Raw genomic sequence first — 21,202 nt, 5'->3', positions numbered from 1 at the left:
GGAAAAAAATTTGTTCCAATTATGAATTAAATAGATCTGAATAATATTCGGAAATGTAAACAACCTTATTTGGTACAAGAAAAATATTCCAAGTTTTTCAAGTAACAAAAAAGTTATGAGAAAAAACTTGCATTTCATTTTTGATGTAAGATATTTTTTTCGTTTAATTTTCAAATACTAATTATCTTTAGCTCAATATTTGAATAATTACTTTATTCGTTGCTCAGGTATATTGAGAATTCATTTGATGAAACTTAAATATCAAAATGAAATCGGAAAATGTTGTGGAGTGAAAAAAAGTTTAATATGATAGCATTTAAATTGATTGATTTTCATAATGTTAACGTTTTGTTTTCACCATGAAAAAACTTTTATATGAGAACCATAAAGTTCAATCAACATGAGAAAAGCTCAATTTTGTCATGTTGATCATGTGTTTGGGAAAACTGATTTTTTGAAGGCTCAAGTGTCGAGAGATTTTTTTTTTGTAATAATGTTTATCAAAACGAATCGAGAGATTGATAAACAATGAACAATATTATCATCATGTCTTCAAGTTTTTGAAACTTTCACGACATTGACCAGAGTTTATTCATTCTTGTGTAACATTTATCGATAAACTATTTTTCCAATATAATATTTTCTTTCTACAAGCTCTTTAAATCTCGGTGTTGCTTTTTTTTCTTCTTATTCTTGATTTAACCATGAAGAGGTGACAATTTTATCCTCTGAATTTTTGATCCAATTAAACTTATCGTAAGTTTCAGGTAATGAAAAAACTTATATCTGATTCACTTGATGGTTGATGGATGTTGAGAAAACATTTCCTCATGTTCACTCATAGTTCATTTATCTTGTTTTCTTCTGAATTCAATTGGATGAATGAAGAGCAGGAGAAAATGTTTCTGATGATGATGGTGATGATGTCATGTGATTCAGACTTAACCACAAAGGTGAAACTTTGTTCATTCAGAGTTATTCATCTTCCATGAAAAGTTTTTTCTTTCTGATTTCAATGGAGAGAGAAAGAGACAAGGAGATAAATATTCCGGATCTCCTGGTCTGCCATATATCAGATGCAACTTATTTAGCTGTTGAGTCCCATGAATTGTACCCTGGATTCATGGTTGTCTTTGCAAGGGTTTGGCATATAATAGCAAAGTATTTATTAGATTCTAGGGGATTGGATGAATCTGAGGATAAAAGAGGAAAAAAAGAGAAGAAAATTTCATCCAGGAAATGATTCTGATATTAACCAGAATAACTCAGGTTTACATGATGAAGATTTGATGTACACATGATTAGTATTATTATATTTATCCACTGAATTTTCAAAGGTTTTCAAAATTACATGGGAAATGCTGGTGTAAAGTAATCAGGTAGTTGATGAAGATAAATGTTTAAGTAGATGATGGTGATGATCAACAAAATTTTAAGAGGATGTAGAGGCTCAAATATACCTCCAGGGTATTATATGTTTAACAACATAAAATATACAATAAAGTTAAGGGTAAAAATAACATTAGGATTGGTCAGTAAAAGTAAACAAAAGTTAACAAATTGGATGACCAGAGGTTGGTAATTTTTCATTAGACATATAAACTGAATGATGGGTTTCTTACCTGTTTGATACAATGAGGACAGAAAGGTGAAAAAAAAGCATCAATCTCAATTTGATTTTCTTACCTTATCATGTTTATCAGGGTAAATCAACATTAACCATTATCAGGGTAACATTCAGATTCCCTTGGTAATATTATTACAATTTCATCTTGAGCTTGTCAGGTTACAAATAATGCAAAGATAAACCTTTGGATAAGATATGATAATTTTACAGAAGCAACATTGTCAATGATGAAAATATTATTTAGAAAATGAGAAATCGCATTCAAATTGACTCAGAATTTACAGTTACCTTTTTTGTTTTCTCATCTCTTATTTCAATCTGTTCCTCTTGTGATAATATTAGTTAAAAGTTTGTTATCACTCACATGGGAAAAGTGAGTTAACTTTATTGTTACACTTTTAAATTGTTTCATTGTTAATCAATGATATTGGTAAACTATTACATAGATGAGAGTAATTCACTCATGAGAATCAGGAATTACCACCATGATGATCATGATAATGGTTTGTGAGTGAATGTAGAAACGATGAATATCATTTCGATTGAATCAATTTCTCTCTCTCTCTCTCTCTCTCTCTCTCTCTCTCTCTCTCTCTCTCTCTCTCTCTCTCTCTCTCTCTCTCTCTCTCTCTCTCTCTCTCATGTAGATATTATCATAATATTGAGTATAAATTTTCATTCTAAGAAAATGTTCAAATATTTGAAGATAATAATAATTTTATTATCATACCGAATAAAAAAGTACAGAGGTGATTTCACTTAGAGAAACTTCACTTAGAGAAATTATCAGCGCCCCCTACATAACTGAAAAGGCCAATTTCTTATAAAAAAAGGTGAACTAACACTTTACCTTTTCCAAGCCTAAAGGCACTAATCCGCCAGGAGGAGACTGTGAAGACCGACTTTCTCTAAGTGAAATCACCTCTGTAATAGTAATTTTTATCATTCTGTTCAGAGGTTTTGAGGAACCTTATCATCATGATGTTCATGAGACAATCTCAGCTGCAATTGACAGTTATCAGTTATTAGTATTCAAATAGTTCTCAGTATTTTTGTTTTTGTTATCAAATGGAAGATAAATATTTCTATGATGTTCATTTCAAATTCTGTAGGAAAAAAAGTTCTTTTTTCTTTTCTTGAAGCTTTTTTCACCTCGAGGCGAGTGAAAGAAAATTATTATCTATTATCAATGAACTTAACTTGTTATTAAGAAAGAGTGAAACTTGAAGTATGAAAAGTTCTGATGGAAATTCTGATGATAATAATAACATCATTATTCTGTAAAATTGAAGAGAGAAAAGTTCTCCCTGTAAGAAAAACAAAATTCCATCTAATAAAAAAGACTGAAAGAATATATATTCTTTAGTCTTTCATGAGGTTATCATGTTTTATTATCAGAATTTTCTCTCTCTCTATCCAAGTTCTGAGTCGAGTTATTATTAGTATTGTCACCAAGATGAAACTAATGTATCCCCATAATAGACTCGAGATGATGATGATAATAATACCTGATAATCTCAATAAAGGTAATTGAAATTTTCTTACAACAATCAGATTAAATTTCAGTAAATTGAAAATTGATGAGCAAAGATGAAAAAAGCAATAGAAGAGAAAATTTTGATTGTAAATATGATCAGATAATTAACTAATTTCATGATAATAATAGTATCTCCCGAATTCAGATTATCTAATTACATTTTTTCTTCTTTTCATCACCACTAAATGAATTTAGAGAATAGAAATCTTCAATTCTGATGATATTTACGATCATCATTCCCTTTGAAGACCCATGAAATTTTCTAAAAAAATGATATTATTTTTTTTGTAAAGAAAATTTATCATTTCATCATTTCATCATATTGTCATGGTCAAGATAAGTGACAGAATATGAATTTTCTAGAGTTAGAATGTCAATGTCATTGTCAGAACTTTTTTTCCCCTTTTCAGATTTTCTCTGACAATTTTGGCGATAAAGTTTCATAGTGACAAACACAAACTGTGTGCCCACATTTTCATGGTGTTTTCATGATGAAATTATAATGATAATTTTATTAATATACATTATCATTGGTTGATGAAAGGACGATGATGTTCAGGTGGATCGGAGGAGTTGAAATTTCGTGACAACGATAACTTATTTCGAGAATTGTCAACATAGATAAACTTCATGAACCATGAGCATGGAACTAAAATCAACAAGAATAACAATAGAAACATGATCAAGAAAATTATCTTCATCTCGTCATCATCAGGCTCTTTCACGCAATCAAATTGTTCTTTATCATCATTGTCGTCTTACCTGTCTTATTATTATTTTCACCCTAAATAGTTGAAAAGAATAGAATTTTCCTCATCACCTTTTATCCGTTTATTCAGAGTGAAGGGTATAAAAACAGAAACCCCGATAATCCTGAATTCTGAATCACTATGATGATTTAGTCTTCAATTGTCTCAAATAAGACAATCTTTTCACTTTTAATTTTCTCTTTTAATTATCTTAATTATCTCCACTTAATCACTATTATGATTTCGGATTAAAATTCATGTCCCGATATAGACCCTACTGTCCTCTTATAGCTCTTAATCATTTTATCAAAATTTGATTTTTCTAAAAATCTCAATGTCCTGATATAGACCCCATTGTCCTCTTATAACTTTCCGTTAAATTTATCAAAACTTTGATTTTTCTTTAATCTTTTATGTAAACTTAATTTACCCAAAAAGTGGTAAAAAGAGTAAGAAAGAAAATTTCTCTTTCTATTTTTCTGTCTATTTCTCTTTCTAATTTTGATTTAGATTAACTAAGCCAAAGAAGCTTTTTATAACAAAACTATTAATCACCTTTACCTATGATGATTTTTCAAGCTACCAAAATTTGGTAAAGTCGCGACAAAAAGACGTCACTTACCCAAAAACTGGTTAATTGTTACAATTTATCATCACTTGGTGATATTATTATCATTTTAATCTCAAGTTTTCCCCTTATGTCTCATCTTTATGATTTCATTGTTTTTATTAACTTTCCCCTCTTTTCAAGATTTTGTATTTAATCAACCAACTTAACCCAATTTTGTTAAGTCTTAGTGCTACTCTCAAAGTTAACAGTACACTCTGAGCTTCATTCAAAAAGGAAAAGTTCTTACTTTATTCAGTTCAATAAAAAGTTCTAATAAAATAAATAATACAGTTTTCTCTGAAAGGTTAATTAAGTTGATCACTATCGTGATATTAGTATTGATTCACATACATTGGTGTATCTGTTTGGTGCGTATCCTAAAAGAACCTGAAGACATCTGAATTGTAGGCAGATTCTTCTGAATTACATCGAAGTCAAAGCTACTCGATCTCACAGAGATAAAATTCTCTATCGATTGAACAGAAAGTTCGTCACCTACGGTAACATACCCAACAAAAAACCCTACAAATTGGCGACCCAGGCAGGATACGTGTCATTCCTCCTCGACCCTCAGTGTTTGTGAACCCTTACATTGTGAAACAGTGAAACAACAATGGCCCCAAAGAAAACTCTTAAACGTGTTGGACGACCTTCAACCAGGAACATCCCGGCTTCAGTCTCCGATGACACCATCATCAATCCAACACCGGTTATTCAACAACCAGCTTCATCTCAACGCCCACCAGTAACTCCCGTTCTACCGACTAGATCAACTAGACACACAACAAGTGTTAATGATAAATCTCTCAGAGATCTAACCTCTGCTGAGATATCAACTCTCCTCGAACAATGGAATATACAAACTCCAATACGTTCATTGGCTCAGAAAAAACTGACCGAAGTAGTGAAAACAAATCTACTAATACTAGGAGAAAATCTGGATTCTGATGAAATCCTCGATCTTACAGTTGGAGAAATTAAGGAACAACCCATCCCGGAATGGATATTGGAATTTCGTAATCATGAGATTAACGAGGGTGAGATTCAAATATTTATTAAAACTATTGGACATGATGAATCAATCATCTTTAGCATTAATCATGAAGAATTAACTGCTGCCCCTCTTTCACTCGGTACAATCCGAAAAATTAAACAAATCCTCAACGTAGTTGATCCAACACCAGCTTCAACTTCCCATTCATCAACCCATTCATCGCCAATGGATATCATTAATACAACTAACCTCCTCGAGATCTTTAAACAATTAAAACAAGATCCTCACGTACCCGAATTCGTGAAAGGTGAGGACCAATTCGCCTGGTTAGTTAAGACAAGAGATCGTCTAGCAAAAGAAAATGTTGACGATCCAACACGTCTTAGGCTCTTACAGAAAGCCATGGCTTATGAGATAAAAGCCGCTGCAATTGATTTGGAATCAATAACTGATTACTCCCGATATGTTTCTTCGTTATTCGATAAACTCCAGACTCCAGAAAGTCAATACTCTGCAGACTTTGAGCTACAACAATGCCGATACAGTCCAGAGGAACATCCTGAAAAATTCTTTTCTGAGATGCAACGATTAGTAAGTAAATCGTTGGGAAATGTTAATGAAAGAGTATTTCTTTCTCAAGTGTTACAACACATCCCAAAATATATCAGAGATGATATATATACCCTAAACTTAAATGGTGATCGCACAAAAATTTTCAACTTTCTAACTCAACGACATTTTGAGTACAAATTTGTCAATAAAAAAGACAATCGATCTAAACCGAAAGATGGAAACAATCCACGAAACAACGAAAAGCCAAACAAACTTTTCAAATCAACAAACTTCAATTCAACACAACCTTCTCGTAGAGATAATTATCCAGCTAATCGAGATAATTGGAGTCAACCTCCTCAACAACCATACACCAAACCAAAATGGTGTCAATTCCACAAATCTAAAACTCATAATACAGATGAATGCAAAACTCGCAAACTTCAATCTGAAAATCCTCCTCAACAAGTTCAACAAACTTCAACTAATTTGCCTGCTAATTTGACAACAATGGTCACCCCAGCTCTACAACAAGTTTACTCTCCTGTTAACGAACAATCTCAACAATTAAGAGAACCAATACAACACGCTCTACGCGATTCAGCAATAAGTTTTGCTACTTCTCCAGACTTGGAACAAATTACGAAGCTTGGAAATGCTCCACTTGCTCACATGGCTCAAATAAACTTAAAACTTTGTTTACCTACCGCTGAAATGGTAAGAGAAGGAAAAGTTCTTCTCGACACTGGCGCTAATGCATGTGCCATCGACGCTGATCTAGCTAAAGAACTACAAGTTCATTGTATTCCTATTGGACGCTACCTTAAAGGAATATGTTCAGACTCATTCGTGAATGTTCAAGGTTTCGCCTATGCAATAGTTAAGCATGTCAACATGGAAGAAACCAGAATTATTAAAATTCATATCTGCAAAACTTTGATCCTGTTTTCCTGCTAGGAAATGCATTCATTCATCTTTACTTCTCTAAACTCGAATCGGATGGAATTGCTTTCAAATTTGCCTTCAAAGAAACAAAAAATTCACCTGAACAAAAAGATCCAAACTTTTACTTCCGTTTTTGTACACAACCAGAAACTGAACACATAATTGAATCAGCAATTAAAGTCACAGGAAACTCTTCATCTGATTACATATTAGATTCTCCACTTGCTAAACACGCTAAACAATCAAAAAATTTGATTAAACTTCCTGTTAATAAATATAAGGAATTCCAAGAAAATGCCATCATCGCTAAGTTCGATATTATGACTGAAAAAGAAGTCCAGGAAATAAAAAATCCGCCACTAAAAGAAAAAATATCTTCTCGTATCAACGAAAATTTACATCCAGAGCAACAGAAACAACTAATTGAATTATTTGATCTCTACCAAGATGTTTTCGCTAAACACAAGAATGATTTGGGTTTAGTACCATCCACCGTTTGTCCAGTTCGAATTGATTTGGAAAATCAAACTGTACCGTACCAAAAGCCGTACAGTTGCCCAATTAAACGTCGCGAAGAATTTAAGAAAATTATTTCGGAAATGTTGGAAAACGATCTCATTGAACCTTCAGACGCTCCTGGTGGTTCACCATCTCTACTGGTTCCACGTCAAAATGGTTCCCCACGAATGGTTATCGATTACAGGTTACTCAATCGCTTAACGAAAGTTCCTCAGCATCCAATGCCCCGCATTGACGATTGCCTGGAAGTTGTTCGTCATGGTCGTTTCTTCAATCTATTTGATCTCGCGCAGGGTTATCATCAAATAGAACTTCCCATCTCTGAAAGAGAAAAAACTGTCTTCGTCACACCGGATGGAAAATATCAATACAAGAGACTTCCCATGGGTCTATCAGGTGCACCATTCATCTTCCAAAGATTTATGAATAAAGTCTTAGATGGTCTTCAATACGTCAATTGTATTGGCTACTTTGACGATATTCCCGTTGTCGGTAAGGACTTTAACGATTTAATCAAAAACACAGCTCAAGTTTGTGATCGTCTTCGACAATATAATCTTAAAGTAAAACCAGAAAAGTGTACTTTCGGCGCTACTGAAATTTTACTACTTGGTCACCTAGTCTCAGGTGAAGGAATACGTCCCGACCCTAAAAAGGTTTCTGCTCTTGTTAATCTACCTTACCCTCGAAATGTTCGAGAACTCAATCCATACTTGGATGTTACAATTACTTCAGCCGGTATATAAAAAATTACAGCACAATAGCTTCTCCTTTATATCGTCTCATCTCCAAAGAAAGAAAATTTAAAATTCTACCAGCAGATAAAGTTGCACTTGATTCGCTTAAAAAGGCTCTACTCGAAAAAACGCTCTTGGTTCACTACAATCCAAAGTTAAGAAGGAAAATCGCCGTCGACGCTTCCGATGTTGCCGTTGGTGGTATACTTCTGCAAGAAGATGAAAAATCTGAAAACTACAATCCTGAAACTCCAATCGAAGAAATAAAAGATTGGCTACCGATAAGTTTCTTCTCTCAAAAACTTTTAAAGCATCAGCTTCATTACTCAGTATCTGAAAAAGAACTGCTCGCAATTCTCGTTGGTGTATACAAATATACCCACTACCTGGATAACGATTTCTTCCTGATCGAAACAGATCATCATGCTCTTTGCCAGCTAACAAAAATCAACTTCAAAAATTCAAGACTTCAACGTTGGTCAATAATGTTATCCGCCTTCAACTTCAAAGTTATATATCGAAAAGGTTTAACTCATCCTCCTGATTGTTTTTCGAGATACCAATCAGAGTGGGAACACCGAAAGATCATCGATCCTGAAGAGGAATTCTTAGACAAAGTATTCCTAACAGAATATGTAACCGATCCCGATGATAATCACTACTATGATATTGGATTAAACTTAATCAACATTTCATTCAATCTACCCTTCTTCGACCATCAACAATTAAAGGAACCTCCAACTTTAATCTACTCAATTTCAACTGAAATAAATCAACTCAACAATAATAAAACTCCTGCTGAATTCTCATTATGGAAAATAAAATTCGGAATCGCCAAAAAGAAGATTCCAACATTCAAAGCATCATCCTTCAACTTGAAGATCCTCAATCAATCGCATCAAAACGATATTTATTAAAAGATGGTTTACTCTACAGAAAAGATACTCGAACACCCTTTGGTTCAAGATTGGTAATCGATCCCGTTATTCTCGCTGAGATATTTCAACATGAACATTCATCAACGTTAGGTGGTCATTTCGCGACTGAAAAGACTTATCTAAACATCGCTCGACGATTTTGGTGTCGTTATTTATACGAAGAAGTTAAAAGACTTTGTGATAATTGTTTAACATGCAATTTATCTAAACCATCAAACATCATCTACATCGATCCATCAACTAAACCAATCCCGAAAGAGATATTCGAAAGATTCGAATTAGACGTTCAAGGTCCCATAACCATCAACAACAGTAAGAAGTATATCATCGTTTTAGTTGACGTTTTATCAAGATATGTTTATGCTCGATTAACAAACAATCAAACAGCTTCAACAGTAGTTAGCTTTCTCTCTCAATTCTTTCATCAATATGGTTTCCCAAAATTCATACAAACAGATCAAGGAACAAACTTTCTCTCAGAAAAAGTTTCAGAATTCCTTAAAGAAAACGCAATCACTCATGATATCTCAACCCCGTATCATCCTCAATCACAGGGTATTGTTGAACGATGCAATCGTACAATTGCAGAGCGTTTACGTACTTATGTCTGTGAGAATGGTACAAAGAATCTAAGCTTAGCTTTAGGTGCAAGTCTTTATGCAATTAATTCCTCGATTCACAAGATTACTCGCTTCTCTCCCTATTATCTAGTATTTGGTCGAGAACCAAATAAACCAATTGATAATTATCTTTCGATTATTCATAATCCTTCAGTCTCAGTTACTCAAGCTCGAAAATTAGCTTACGCCAGGCTCAATTCTCAACAGTTATACCAAATAAACAGAACAAAATTAATGCATCCCCAATCTCCTTATAAAATCGGTGATTTTATATTGGTGAAAAATGAAGCTATCGATTCTGATAAACCTAAAAAGTTCCGAAACAAATGGCATGGACCTCATTTGGTTTGTGGTATTAGAAACGGTGCTCTTTTATTATTAGAAACAGATGATTTAGGACTTTTCACCGCTAATGTTAGAAATACAGCTAAGTTCAAAGGTGAAATCAACCAAGAATTACAATCTCTTAGAGATAATTACTTCAACACTGACTCTTACTTAGAATCAGAAAATTTTAGTTCCCCTGAGATAAATCAAAAGCAGATCAAGAATTAGAAAATTTATCTAAATATTTGAATGAAAATTCAAATCAGAATCCATTAGATTCAGTTACAACTAACAATGAACTTAATCTCGAAACCCAAAACAATCAAATTGATGAAACGAATCAAGAAGAAATTTCAAATCAATCAAGTCTTAATGACTTTCTCAAAACAATTCCTAATTCAAACAATAAGAAACTAATTAAACCAATAAATAAACATTATCAAGATCTAACTAAACTAGACGAATCAGTTACTGATATGACTTCCGAAAATTCAAACAATGAAAATTTAATCCCTGATAAAATTAACCAAAAAACAAGTAAAAGAAAATATTTAACTTCGGATCAACAAATAATTCAACAATCAAAGTTAATTGTCAACAATCAAAATAAGCCATTGACTCGACAACAATTCAAACAACAACAACATATTTACATGTTATTTTCATTCTATGAACTTTCTGAAGAAAATGAAATTCTAGAAACCCGATTAATTAATTCAGCCCATCACTATCATGATTTACCTAAAAACCCAAGTTTGAAAAACTTTAATCATAAGTTTAACCCAAATTTACCGGACAACAAACAAATTAACCCGATGAGTCCCGAAACCGCAAAGATTAACTTTAATCACACTAATTATAATTATCGACCGGAAAATAGATTAACCGTCATCAACGACATTGCCCAGCCAATTACCTTTGTCTTTCATTTGACTTCTTGGTCATTTAGAGACAACGTCTTTTTCCTAACCGATTATTTTTCTCAAAATTTTCCGATTATTTTCTTAAATTTTAAACTATTCCTATCAGAATTTTCAATTAACTCAGTTAATCTTAAAATCTCATCAAAATTTAATCTTCGAAATTTTCAAGTTAAAAGTTTGTCCATCGCTAATTTAAGCCTCATTTGCTTTTGCCCGTGTTCATCATACACTTTGGCTTCAATAAGCTTAATTGCTTACTCATCCTTAATTAATCATCTAAGTTTAATTAAGCTAACCATCATTAATCATCTTCGATTTCCGCTTCCTTCGATTAAGATGAATATAAACGCTCAATCAAGTGTAAACGAGCTCAGTGTTAATGTGTCCTCCGACCAATCATCGTCTTCTTCACGTCGTGATAATAACCTTATTCTTGATAATATTCCAATTGGTGATCAACCTCATCATCCTTTTACTGATGACAACATTTCTGAAGCAGATTCAGAATATTCAATAGTCTACTGCCCAAGACGATCTGTTCCTCCTCTACCTCATCAAGATTGGCTCACACCTAACATTGATTCTGATCAACCATCAACCTCAACCAGTTTAACTTCAACAATTGTTAAACCCCTAACGAACAATCAAGTGATCGTGGTCAACAAGCCATCAATCTATCGCTAAAACGATCTAACAACCTTGATGATTCTCAACCACAATTAAAACAATCTAAAAGTGACTCAACCATGGAAAATGAACAAGGTAAGATTGTTAATCAAAATCAATCTTCTGAAGATAAGCCGAGTCATTTCCCTAATAGGTATCCTAAACCAGGTCAATATCCCCTTTCAGCCGAATACGGAGTTGAACTTCCTGCTCCTCTTCCATTATCAGACCCTCCTGAATATGCCTCACTTGAGAAATTTCAAACAATTAAAAAATTAGTAAAAATCAAATCCGATGGATTTAAAACCGTTTATTCACAATACGTAGAAATGATTAGAGAAAAAATTTATCTTAATCTTTTCCAAGAAGAATCAATTTTCGAAATTGATTTACCAAAGATTCCTAAGGGAATTTCAAAGCCTTCAGTTTACCATGAGAAACTCGAAACTTTCATCGATAAGGTTCGATGTTATTTTTGTGAACAAGTCGTTATAAACCCAGTCGAGTGTTCTTCTTGCCAAAATTGGTATTGTCTTAATTGCGTTCTTTTCACCCAAAAATTGATCCAAATTTTGAAATTGATCCCAATTCAACAACAAGATCAATTCATTTGCTTGTTCCCTTACTGTATCAAAAACTTCGCTCAACTTGATACTTACCCCACTTACTCTCAGATCTCTCATTCTGAAAATTATGTTAACTATCGACAGTGTAAATTAACTTGTCGCTACACTTTGTGTACTAAACAGTTCGCTTCTAACCTACTAGAACAACATGAAAAAGCTTGTCGATTAGGTCTCTTCCGACAAGAAGTAGATTTAGACTCCCTTGACATTTTTCGTACCGGAACCTCTAGAAAGGTATTGTCCTCAATCGCTCCTCGACGATTGATGAATTTCATTCCTCCCCATATTAAGGTAGTTCCTAAACCACAAATAACTTACTCGTCTCATTCATTGGAATGGAACATGAAATTTGAGTTATTTGCGTGTCTCCTTCAGTTAAAAGAAGATAATCCTGAAGATGAATATCTTACCGCTGCGAACATCAGAGGCCAAACCAATTTACAATTAGGTTTTTGGACCTCATTTTATCAAAAGAAAGACCCTACTACTCCCCTAGGCGAGGAAGAAGAATTTATTAGACAATTAGGGTTTCCCTCAATTCATCCTCATGATCCCGCTCCAGTTCGCCCTCGAACTGTTGTAAAAGTTCTGAACATCAGAGGCGATAATCTATTTATCCCTGACTACCTAACCCGAGACTCCGAAGAATGGCTTTATGTATCAGAAGGTGATTACGACTGACCCTGAGAGCCAAGCCAAGGTTCGAGAAAAAATAACCACTTGGTTTCCCTACTCTCTTCGTGAATTTATCGAAATTGGTACAATTCCACCTCCTCCTCCTAATCCAAATAAACAATATCGTGCAAATCGACGTGCCAAAGCTACAGATCTTTTCCAAAGAATCACTCGAACTCATATGGAAGATCTTAAACCAAAACATCAAGAATTAATTGATTCTAACACCAAGGAACATCCTGATCCCATGAATACCTATGCTATTCATGCGGCATATATAAGAAAACACAGACTTGATTCCTCTGGAAAAATGGTACTTGCCCCTCATCCCGTTTGGATAACAATCATCGACGGTAACTGTAACGTTGTGTATGAAACTTTGGTAAATTACAAAGATGTCGAATACATGGACACTAATTACCATGGACTTCGTCGCAATGATATCAAATTTGGAAAAACTTTTGCTGCTGTTCGCGATCAAGTAATCCAATATCTCGCCTCAGCTAAATATCTAATTGGTGCTGGTCTTATTAATCTATTCAAAGCCCTACAACTAAGACCAACTGAAATCGATGAACTTCGATTCAAATGCAGAGATGTAACTATCTACTTCTCTCCATATAGACAATCACCTGCTTCCCTCTCTCTCATCGCATTTCTAATTTTCTCTGGTTACACCATTAGAAATCGACCTCACTCTCCCGTCATCGAATCAATCACCGCAATGCGTCTCTACATGGCCTTCTGGCAAGAAATAGAGATCAAGGTAACAGCCTCAGCATTCGGAATTCACAATAGTTCAATGAAACATTATCTCAACAACCAGAAAGTTTCAAAACTTCACAAAAAGTTTTCTGACCTCATTGCTGCCGGAAAAGCCTCTTGGCCAGCTAATTGGTCATATTTTAATCATCGTCATGATCAACCTGACTTTGATCCCCGAGTAAATGTAAGCCCATCAGCCTCTACAACTCACTCATCATCATCTTCAACAATCAAGTTGGTTTCATCACCAACAACATCATCAAATTCATCCTCAAGCTCAACGCTCACCTCTCCAAAACCATCCCGAATTATGAAAGCCACTCCAATTACTACACTTGCTGCTCTAAACGCTCACCTAAACCCGAGAAACTCACCAGTTTCATCATTATCCTCATCATCTCCTGAATCAAAACCAACAAGTCCGAAAAGGTCAAAATCAACAAGTCCCACTACAGAGACTGATTCACCAGGAAACCGATCAGTTTCATCCCAAACCGATTCAAATGAAAGCTCAGCCACCACCATTATTAACACACCCTTGATGACTTCTCAAGAAAGTTCCTCATCTTCAACCATTATCCCGGAAAACCAACCAAGCTCCCAAGAAAGCTCATCATCATCCACCATCATCATGGAAAACCAACAAAGTTCCCAGGAAGATTCTGAAGAAAATCCTGATCGTGTAAACGATATGAACCAAGGAAATCTACCGATTCCACCCGCTGAAGAATCAACCACTTCTAACCCACCAAGTTTACCAACCTCTCAAGATTCCTCATCAACTAATGATATTCCATCATCTCAAGTTCGACGACATCTTCTTTATCCAACCCGTTCATGGCCATCATCACCCAATTCAGGTTCTAGTAATGGTCAAGGTCGAATTCTGAACTCAGTCTTATTGAGGTATCTTCATCAAAACATGGGGGATTGAAGGGTATAAAAACAGAAACCCCGATAATCCTGAATTCTGAATCACTATGATGATTTAGTCTTCAATTGTCTCAAATAAGACAATCTTTTCACTTTTAATTTTCTCTTTTAATTATCTTAATTATCTCCACTTAATCACTATTATGATTTCGGATTAAAATTCACGTCCCGATATAGACCCTACTGTCCTCTTATAGCTCTTAATCATTTTATCAAAATTTGATTTTTCTAAAAATCTTAATGTCCCGATATAGACCCCATTGTCCTCTTATAACTTTCCGTTAAATTTATCAAAACTTTGATTTTTCTTTAATCTTTTATGTAAACTTAATTTGCCCAAAAAGTGGTAAAAAGAGTAAGAAAGAAAATTCCTCTTTCTATTTTTCTGTCTATTTCTCTTTCTAATTTTGATTTAGATTAACTAAGCCAAAGAAGCTTTTTATAACAAAACTATTAATCACCTTTACCTATGATGATTTTTCAAGCTACCAAAATTTGGTAAAGTCGCGACAAAAAGACGTCACTTACCCAAAAACTGGTTAATTGTTACAATTTATCATCACTTGGTGATATTATTATCATTTTTTAATCTCAAGTTTTCCCCTTATGTTTTATCTTTATGATTTCATTGTTTTTATTAATTTTCCCCTCTTTTCAAGATTTTGTATTTAATCAACCAACTTAACCTAATTTTGTTAAGTCTTAGTGCTACTCTCAAAGTTAACAGTACACTCTGAGCTTCATTCAAAAAAGGGAAAAGTTCTTACTTTATTCAGTTCAATAAAAAGTTCTAATAAAATAAATAGTACAGTTTTCTCTGAAAGGTTAATTAAGTTGATCACTATCGTGATATCAGCATTGATTCACATACATTGGTGTATCTGTTTGGTGCGTATCCTAAAAGAACCTGAAGACATCTGAATTGTAGGCAGATTCTTCTGAATTACATCGAAGTCAAAGCTACTCGATCTCACAGAGATAAAATTCTCTATCGATTGAACAGAAAGTTCGTCACCTACGGTAACATACCCAACAAAAAACCCTACAAGAGGTTTCGATATTTTTTTATTTAAAAAAGTTCGTTCAATCATTTTTCAGGTTTCACGAAAAAGACAAAAATTTTCGTTCTAATTTCAATCTTTAATCATCCTGCCTTGTCGCATCATAATCTTTGATAATTATCACCATGGAGTTTTGTTGAAATACTTTTATTAATGTTATTGCTCAAGATGGTGATGATAATGAAGATTCTGGAAAATGGGAAAATAGATCAATCTCATTCTAGAAAATAAGATGCAATGAATCATTTGAATGAATCTAATGAGAATAAATTAGAATTGAAATGTCATGATAAAAGAAACCAAATGAACTACTAGTACATGGCGAGAGAGACAGGAATCGATCCTGAAAACTTACACTACAATTAATTCATTATTTCTTGAAATTCAAATTGCAATTGGAAAATTTTAAATATGATTAACTGATATTTATACAGCAAGTTATTATTATAATAGTCGTGATTATTAATCATACAAACAATTGAATAGCTACATAATAGTGAAAACTTAGTTCTAAATTTTGGGATCATTTTATTAATACATTTAGGCCTCGATTGAATTTCCAATTCTCGATTTTTACCAATAATTTTTAGCTCTTTTATTGATACAGCTGAGTATCATCCAGGCTCTCATGAGTCTGAATAAATACTTTAAATACCCACTGATACAAAATTTACTCAAGAAAACCCTCTAGAAAACTTGGTGAAATGCTCTGTACACAATGAAAACGTGTAACAATCCAACATGTAAAGGGTGTTTCGTTCAACAGTGACCAAAGTAAACAAACTAATTAATGGCTCAGTCTACCTAAAAAATGATATGAATGGTGACAAAGAAAAAGATTAGATAAAAATGAAGGTGAAAATGAAAAACAACAGAGGTCAAAGGCAAAGTGTTGACCATTTCCCTATCATCACCTTCATCTTCATCATCTTTTTAGGTGAGTTGAGTTATTGATTAGTTTGTTTACCTTGGTCGCTGTTGAACGAAACACCCTTTAGATGTTTTCCTTACTTATTGTGTCTAATGATGGCTCTCGTAAATAGAATTTATAATTCGTTATTCTTAATATTATTAATATCTCTTCGCTTTTGGAATTTCGTTGAGCTCCAAGCTTGCTATCAAATTCTTGAGGATTGAAACTTACTTGTTCACGTCTCCAAGGTGCTTCCGGAAACACATCATGAAAATGCGATGAAATTTTTGAAGTTTTTCATGTATACATCTGATTGATTATCACAATTTACCTTCAAGTCTTGAAAATTCATCGATAATGATTAACAGCTTTAGCTCATTAGTCACCTGGTGAAACGATTAAACTAATTAACCTTAATCTGTTTGTTTCACTAATCACTAATCACTAATTATTCCTAAAGCAGCATAATAATCATAGGGCTTAAGTTTATTGATTTACAATTAGTTGATTGTTCGTTACATCAAATGATATTTTGTTCACTAATTAAAATCAAGTAATCATCCTCATTCTAATTAGTAATATTGATTGTCATCTATTCAAAACGATTATCTTAATCCAATATGAATAAAGGAAAATGTTTTATGCCTGATTGTGGGGCATAAATTTAATCAACTAATTAGACGTTGAATGAGCACAATTAATACAATTAAAGTATTATAACAAAGTTGACAATCTATTAAATGTTTGTTATAATCAATCTGAGAAATGTGAAAAAAAAAGTGTTGACAATAATGTTGAATGAAACAAATTAATTAATCTTACTCAGAATTTGAATTTATATTTAGCATTTAAATATATTCTTGGTACATTCAATCAGAATGTTGATGAGATAACTTGATAAATAGAATTAATTTTCTGTCAACTGATGAATTATCATGATTATTATTATTCTTCAGTTAGAATTGAATTATCATCTCAATGTAAATTAAATGAATTACATTCATCGAGTTGATGATCGAACATAACTTTCTACCTTCCAATGGAATATCTTAATATCCATTTTAACTATTAGAACTTTTTCTTTGCTTCTTTTTTTTCTAATGATAGAAATTGATTAAAAATGAGAGGAGAATTTAATTATCCTGGTAACCATTTAATTCTGATAAATGAATTATTTGCTTGGTTAATTGTTAATCGTCAAACTCAATCCATGCTGATCAATTTTCCAGTCAAACACTTATAATGATTAGATATTAATTATATTTACTATTATTATTTTCATTATTCAGTTGTCATTGAAATTGTTCAATCATGAAATCGATTCATTGTAAATAACATTAGGAAGATTGGAGTTTAGTTTTTTTTTGGTTTCCATCAAAAAGTTCAAAAAACATTGTGTTCAGTTATCATGAAATCAACTCGAATTGTAATATAATAATAATCAGAATGAAAGTTACATGGGAAAAGTTTGAAAAAGTTGATAAGTTTATGAGTTTATGAGTGTTCATCATGTTATGGTTAATTATGAAAACATGATGATGAGTAAAACGATGAAGTTTTAATATTTAATCAAAGTTGATCATTAGTTGTCATTAATGATTACCCTTGTCTCTTATCAAAATATTAGTGAAACTTGTTAAGCCAAACAAATTTGATTCCCTGTTAATTTGATTACCAGCCAAGTGAATTAACATTTGATTAGCTTTGGGTGTTATATTGTTCACAATCAATTCAGAATAACCTTTTGTATTCATGTTGATAAAAAGGGAAAATGTTGGAAAATTAACAGAATCTCTGAATCAAGTGGTTCCAAGTTATTTCCACTCTAAATACCAATTAAATTGACATAAACGAACTCATTTACTTCATCATTGGATTGCCCTGAATTCAAGCTTATCAAACTTTTCTTCAGTCTAATTAATATTATCATCATTATCTTCATAGGAGAGGTTCAATTTTTTGCTCTTTTTAACTTATTCTCACCGTTAACATTTATTTCAGAATTTGGTGATTAGTGGAAAGGCGAAAATCTTATCCCTCTTGAATTTCTGGACTTGTTTCAGAATCTCTTCTTAAACTTGAAATTCTATTCTCTTGTTAGTGTATCTTTCGATTATCTTCTTATTGAATTCTTTTTTATCCTTCTCTCTCTCTCTCTCTCTCTCTCTCTCTCTCTCTCTCTCTCTCTCTCTCTCTCTCTCTCTTTTACCCCTGAACTTTATCTCTATCATCAGTTACTTCTCAATCTACTCCAGGCAACATTTCCGATGCTCATTAAAAGTAAATTTCTCTTAATCATCTCATGTAACATGTTGTATAACTGAGTCCACTCTATTTATCCTCTGGAACCATCACGAAAAAAAGTTAATCAGATAAAATTGTGAAATTAGAGATGATTTCAAATTGTTATATTAATAATATACATGTGAGCTCATATGAGTTTACTTTAAGAGTTTAAAGATAAAAGTATTCAGACTGAATTTTTAAGACAAATGTTGACTATCAACTGAACATGATGAATCAGTTAGTTAAGAACTTTTTTGGTGAGTGATTAGTGATAAAATTAAAGTTATAAAAGGAATAGTCTGAAGGGATTATATTTAACAATCTCTCCGTTTTATTTAGCACGAAGACAAACTCTGAAGGTTTGATTGCCCTTCTCGTCAATCTCGTGTTCAAAGTGATTTCAAATTTGTAGATTATTAGATTTCACCACAAGCTTTGAAACTTGATTCTTTTATTAAAAACTTTCAAATTAAACATAAATATTAACTAAACACAATCGAAAATTAAGATAAATTGAGCTAAAACACAAGAAAAGATCTTAACAGTTTTTGGACTATCGTTAATCTCAACTAACGTAATCTAATCTCTCTTAAGATAAATGATTAATATATAAAGAAACATTGATAAGGGAAAGGGAAAATCTTCATCATCTTGAAGATGACATCAAAGGTTATAATAGGTAGACTTGAGTCTCAATCAAATTAATAATAGTTTAAGCTTTTTCTAACTTAACGGATACAAAAGATACAAAACTTTATAAAGACAAAAAATATGATTAATAGGCTTAATTTAGCCAAACGATTATTGAATCAAATTATAAATTGATTATTAAGAAAATCAAATCAAAATTTGAGGAACCACTTTCTAAACCCTTCAAGTCACAAAAAACTCGGGTTATCATGAAGTTATCGTATGTATTATCTGCAGTTCAGGTTGATTTTCATGGTTCTCATCCAGGGTGAGAAATGAGATGAAAACATGATTTAACTTTCAACAAGTTGATGTGAAAATTTTAAAGAATTTTATAAGATATAATCATATTTACATGGAAGTTAAACTGAGAATTAAATTATTGCCATTGAAATGAACTATTTGATCGGTGGTTATAATAAATAATAAACGAACATGATGATTATCAACTGAACTTTCTTCCCTATTTTCTCACATCATTCTGGTTTTCTTTGGTTTCTTTCCTGTTAATAATCAAAATGAACAAATCATGATAATTTTCATGCTAAAATGGGTGCAAGAGATGAATAGAGATGAAGGCTGATGAAGGTGGTAAAAGTTTTTTTCTCTTATGAGATAAAGATTCAAGTATATTCATGTTCAATGAATAGTAGTAGGAATTAAATGAACTTCTTGAGACATTGAGTGATCGAGGGAATGAATGAATGAATGGAATTAACTATTGAAAGAAGATAAGAAGACATTGAAGGGAGGGAATGATAAAGGAAGATGAGGTGAGTTAAAGAAAAGAGAATTACAAAGACAAGGAAAGGGAGGGGTAAAAGATGAGAATGATGATAATTTTCATGATGAAAAGGAGAAGGGATGAAGATAGTTGGTGAGAAAAGAAAATGAACAAATCAATATTTACCATGTTGGCAACTATATATTCTGTTTTTCCGCCGTAAAAATGAGTCTCTCTCTCTCTCTCTCTCTCTCTCTCTCTCTCTCTCTCTCTCTCTCTCTCTAATATTCAATAACGATAATCATAAATGATAAAGATAAAGGTATAACCTTGGTGAAATGAATTCATGATTCATGATTCATCAGGGAGCCGATGATAAAAAAATCATTGTGATGAAATTAATTGATTAAAATACATGAGGAAACTATTCTAGCCTGAATATGCAACCAGAATTAACTTGTGACTAGAAAATATCGGAATGATTTAATTGATTTGATTATTATTCATTTGATGAGATGCATCGTATTAATCATGAAGATTGTGAATATCCAACTCAGACATGTGAATAATAATGATGAAATTTTCGTCTCATCCTAATTGATTCTCAAGTTAATTGATTTCTAATCATGTAAATCCATGTCTCTCTCTCTCTCTCTCTCTCTCTCTCTCTCTACATTGTTATTAATTTAATCACCATCAATTCTTAATGAAAATAATAATAATTTTATCTGATAACATATAAAAAATCTCACTTTATTCAGCAATATAAAATAACTAGAATTGAG

The 21,202-nt window shown here is 32.6% G+C and overlaps 1 protein-coding gene across 1 annotated transcript in view; it reads left to right on the top strand.

Annotated features, from left to right (window-relative positions):
- Positions 1-21,202, top strand: part of LOC128386572 (locomotion-related protein Hikaru genki-like) — a 40,102-nt gene that overhangs the window by 8,001 nt on the left and 10,899 nt on the right. The gene's annotated exons all lie outside the window — the stretch shown is intronic.

The sequence above is a fragment of the Panonychus citri genome, unplaced genomic scaffold (genome assembly GCF_014898815.1).
Source record: "Panonychus citri isolate SS breed McGregor unplaced genomic scaffold, ASM1489881v1 Contig00072, whole genome shotgun sequence".
Lineage (NCBI taxonomy): Eukaryota > Metazoa > Arthropoda > Arachnida > Trombidiformes > Tetranychidae > Panonychus > Panonychus citri.
The sequence above is the reverse complement of the archived record's forward strand: the minus strand, read 5'-3'. Positions and strand labels throughout refer to the sequence as shown.